The 5,137-nt window shown below is 45.7% G+C and overlaps 1 pseudogene; it reads left to right on the top strand.

Moving 5' to 3' along the window:
- The first annotated feature begins 3,124 nt into the window (after positions 1–3,124).
- LOC103732955 lies at positions 3,125–4,311 on the top strand (annotated as a pseudogene).
- Positions 4,312–5,137: the final 826 nt, after the last annotated feature.

Here is a 5,137-nt window from a genome sequence, read left to right on the forward strand (position 1 = left end):
GTATAGAAGGCAGCCAGAGCAGGCACTGTGGGGCTCTTGCCCTATAGTAACTTCTAGTCTAGGTAGGAATTTAACCAGTTAATTAACTATCACAATATGGTAGGAGCCCTTGAGAACTCCTGAGGGGCTCACAACTGCCTCTCCAACATGGAGAACAGGACCTGGTCCAGAATAGGTAGGGATACAGGCTTTCAAATGAATGAATGAATGAATGAGCCAGTATAGACAAGGTTTACCCTGGAAACCAAAGAGAAGCTAGCATCCCCAGGGTTGTCAACAAGGCAAGGTTTGAAAAGTTCAATGAAGTAAGCTCTGGATAAAGACAGGGAAGGGGTTTGCCATGCTGGGAAGCAGGAGAGCCAAGTGTTTGGAGTAAGTCTAGAATGAGAGAAAAGGTGGGTCTGGGCCAGAGGCAGACAAAAATGTCTGCAGAGCCAGACTGAAGGCAACCAGTCAATAGGATGAATTTTACCCCAAAGTCAAAGAAAGCTGCTGACAGAGTCGGAGCAGGGCTATGAAATGGGCATCCATGCCCCTATTTGCTGTGAATCTGGGATGGAACATGTGGAAGCATACTTAGGCAAGCTCTCCATGACTCGCCACACCCAGGGCAGCTCAGCATTTCGGCTGGGTTCTTCCACTCCAGTGTGGAGGAAGGAATGGACAGGAGTGAGAGGTTATACATTAGAAACAAGGCTCTGACTGTTCTCTAAATGGAAAGTGAAGGCTGTGGAGCAAAGGGGACTAGCATGGGACGAGATGAAGGGAGAAACATCAGTACTTGGTGACAGTAGCCTATGAGAGACCCCTCAGGCAAAAATCTAGATGATCCTGGTTTTCCACATGGAGGTCTGATGGTCAGAGTTACCTTGGACATAGGCAGAGAAATTAGGGTCACATAGAGGGAGACCAAGAGTAGTTGAAGTAGATGGACAGCCATGGGGGACACATCAGCCTGCTCTTAGTGCAGTCAGTGAATCCTTCATCAGGTGCCCATCCATGAACAGAGGACCTGCTCTATCTAGACAATAAGATATAAATAGGGAGATGCAAAAACACGAGCCTCAGGCACAAATAGAAAATGATGATGAACGTGGGGGGTGGCAGCCAGGAGAAGGTTTGTGTTAGATGGAGGTGTACACAGGGCACCTCAGTGGGCAAACAGCAGGTGTCTAGTTTGGGGGAGGTACCTTGCTGCAGGAGGGGCAGCTTAGTCACAGTTCTAAGGCAAAGTGACAGTCTGTTAAGTAGGAAACTCCTCAGGGAGTGCAGAGGAAGCTAGGAGAAGTCTCCAGGTCTGCTGTAGAGCTCAAACTGGATCCTGAAGGCTCCAGGGGACCAGGAAATCCTTTTAAACCAGAAATCATCAGCATAGACAGAGAAGAGAATGTGAAATAGAGGAATAGGGAGAGAGGATTGGACCTAATACAGTGATGCTTCAGTGGGGATGAGGGAAAACAACAGTCAGACATTCAGGGGTCTCAGGCCTACACTCAGTGGTAGGATAGCTCAAGAAGCCAGGACCAGAATGTCATAGTTGGTCTCTCTCCAAGTCAGGGTGAAGACCTTGGCCTGGCCTGTAGTGGAAAGATGTTAAGGGAGTCTTCTGAGGGAGGAAGGAAAGAGTCAGTCCCCTGTGTGAGGACATATGGAGGCGACTAAGAAGGAACAGGTGCATGCTATGGATAGCAAGATCTCTGTATGTCTCTTGGTGAAACAAGGCCAGGGAGGGGAATGCTATTGGTGTCACCTGCCTGTGCACCACAGTCCCAAACCTCCAGCCACCAACCACCGGGCTGTGTGGCCTCCTCCTGGCCTACATGACCTCCTCCTGGCCTACGTGGCCTCCTCCTGGCCTACATATGCTTGAAGATGTTTTCATAGAAGTTATGGCCCCTAACAAGGTGCTTTAGGAGGGCCGCAGGGTGCTTTTCTCTTCTCTGACTAGGTTGTTTCACATCACAGGAAGCCATGACACCAAGAAGGAGAGACCCTATGCCCTCTGTGACCTCTATTGCAGCAGCACCAGGACTTTGTACATCCTCCACACAGATACTGAACTCTGTTACCATAGGGATTTAACTGTCGCTGCCCTAGGTAACCTCAGAACCTTCTTTCCTACCCTGTCCCTCATTCTGCAGTGTGCTGGACTGTTGCCTCCTGGGCACCTTGGAGAACCCTAGTTCCCCGAATCTCTGCCACAGTTCGATTGCATCTTGGAGTAGACCTTGTAGCCTCCCTGATGTCTCCTTCTGCTGTGAGTAGAACAAGGATGTTGATTGGAGGTTCCCTCAACCTGCTTTTCTAGATTCTGTGAGGAAGCTATGGGGTCAGCTATGAGGTCATCAGAGCCAGCTCCGTCTGCTTGGGAACAGTGGAAGACACTGATGAAGAACAACAGTAGAAAGAAGGAGCACTCCACTGCTGGCCCTGGATAAAGCCCTGCAGAAATGGCTTGGTGCCAGGGAAAATCCTAGTAGCATATGGTTGTTGGTATGCTCCTAGACCTCTGCTGAATTAGAGCCAGGTAGATCCCTACAGAGGTCTGCAGAGGCAAGAGTGGCATCCTTTTCTATTAAATGATCTGTTTGCTAAGGCTGACGCAAAATATAGCAGTAACTCTAAGGTTTAAAAAGAATATGTGGACAGCAAGCTGTGTGGATGAAGTAAGAGAAAGCAGATGGCACCAACATCATGGAGTCTGCTGTGTTGTTCCAGCCTTCGCATACTTTGTGGTCACTTTCAACTTTCTAGAATCAAATGGTTCTCAGTCCTTCAGAGATTCAGCAGTCTAGAGAAAGAGAGGAACATAAGAGTTACGAATTCAGACACAGCAAGTGAAGTCATCAGCATGGCAATATAAATGCTAGTAACAAATGTCCCACTAGCTTTGTGTCATTTCTGGAAAAAGCATATCCACTCACTGGGCACGAATATCCCCGTGAAATCCAAATGAACCATTTCAAGATATGGCCCCCCGTCTCAGGAATCAAATGATTCTAACCCTTTCTAACACCCAAGAGTCCTTCCTCAAGGGAATGCTACCCCAAGAGATGTAGTGTTAGCTAGTTCATCCTGAAGTCTACCTGCCTGGGGACAGTGTAGCAAACAAGAATCAGGTTATATGACATACTTTGAACTGGGCGTGTCAGTGGGTTTCCAGCCCATGTTGCCAACAACTCCCATATCAGGGCAGAACTTTGAACTGTCTCCATTGTTTCACAGTGATGTCTGTAAGAATGATAATCTTTCCAAACCTATCTTAGATACACTTTGCTGCTTAAATCAAAAAGGGCCCCTAACAAAAGCCATCTTTAGGCTGTTGTCAACATGAAATCCTATAGGAGGCTTCTGGAGAAGCTGAATTCTGGAATCGAAGGACACCAACATTGCGAATCTACTTTTGCAATAACATCTGTCATAAAGGACTTTCTGCAAAATATTCTAGGACACATCTCATCAGATCTCTGTGATCACTGGGTCTATGTAATGGATCAGGGAAGTGATGAAGCAAAAGAAAGTGCAATCCAAAGGCTATGAAGCCAGGTTCTGAAAACTAATGTTGTTTCCTAAGGTAATTATTTGGGGTGTTACACAATATTGATGAACACTCCTCATCCAATCACATGACCACATTGAACTTAGTGTGTATTGCTCCAAGCATTCTTTGGCCTCTGGCGCCAGATAGCCCTGAAGTAAGAAATGTATTTACCAGAAAGTTTCCCTGTTCATATGATTTCTGATTGAACACTGCTGTTGGGCATTTGGAGAAGAGACGACTTCCCACTCCAGAAAGGCTTCACTGAGACCACCTAGGGAATGACTCCTTTGCTGACAGCCTGGGAAATGAGCCAAATGAGCATGCCAGTACTCCATGTAGGGAGTAGATGAAGAAATCTGGCCAGGGTAGCAGAAGTCAGGACTCTGCCCAAACCCTCAGGGCCTCTGACCTTGACCAACCCAAGGTGGAAGACCCTTTAACCCTGAGTGACTTTGACTCAGCTTATCCTAAAGATGTAGACATTCAAATGCAACAGCCTCCCAGATTCATACTGCTGAATGTTATCTTAACGTATAGAAAGGTTTCAAAAAGAGAAAATGCCAGACCCCCATCTGGTATAAGTACATCCACTTACCTGACCACAGATGCAACAGATGCCCCTAAAAGCCTGCATCAATGGTGGCACTGCTCAGAGCCCCACACCATCTAGATCTAAAGCTTTCCTATCTCAGGGAATTTACAAGGAAAAGCTTTATAAGTCCATCTGTGACGTAGTGTTTATGCAAAAAGATGAAGAGGACTTGAAATAGAATAAATCCTTCGAGAAGAAGGGTGAGACATTTTCCAACAAAGTTTAGTCATGGACAATATACCTACAAGAAAAATGCTACAGTTTGAGTCTGATTTCTATTGCTATAATAAAACATGGACCAAAAGGCAACTTAGAGGGAAAAGGATTTATTTGATTTTGACTTCCAGCTCATCATCAAGGAAAGCCAAAGCAGGAACCTGGAGGCAAGAGCCGAGGCATGGGCCATGGAGGAATACTGCTTCCTGGTTTGCTCCTCTGGACTGTGCTCAGCTTTCTTTCTTTTTTTTTCAGTTTTTTAGACTCTTGTGGATGAACTTGCACTGAGGGACACCTGGATAGAAATGCGTGACAGGATAAGACTTAACATATATGACAGAATACCTGCAATCTGGTGGGAGGCTATGGAGGGCGGGGTCAGGGGAGGGTATCTAAATTTGATTATGATGTATTATATGAAATGCACAAAAACTCAATAAAAATATTAAAAATGGGGGCTGGAGAGATGGCTCAGCAGTTAAGAACACTGGTTGTTCTTGTAGAAGACCCAGGTTTGAATCCCAGCACCCACATGGCAGCTAACAACTGTCCGTAACTCCAGTCCCAGGGGATCCAACAGCCTCTTCTGACCTCTGCAGGCATTGAACGACACGGGTGCATTTAGCTACATACAGGCAATACATGCATACACATAAAATTAATAAAAAAATATATATTAAAAATGAGAAAACTCATTAAGATACAACTTACATGCCATAAGATTCACTCTTTTATTAAAGTATATAGCTCAGTGGTTTTTAAGTGTATTCAGAACTGTGTAACTGACA

This window comes from Nannospalax galili, unplaced genomic scaffold, assembly GCF_000622305.1.
Source record: "Nannospalax galili isolate Female #2095 unplaced genomic scaffold, S.galili_v1.0 scaffold72, whole genome shotgun sequence".
Taxonomy (NCBI): Eukaryota; Metazoa; Chordata; class Mammalia; order Rodentia; family Spalacidae; genus Nannospalax; species Nannospalax galili.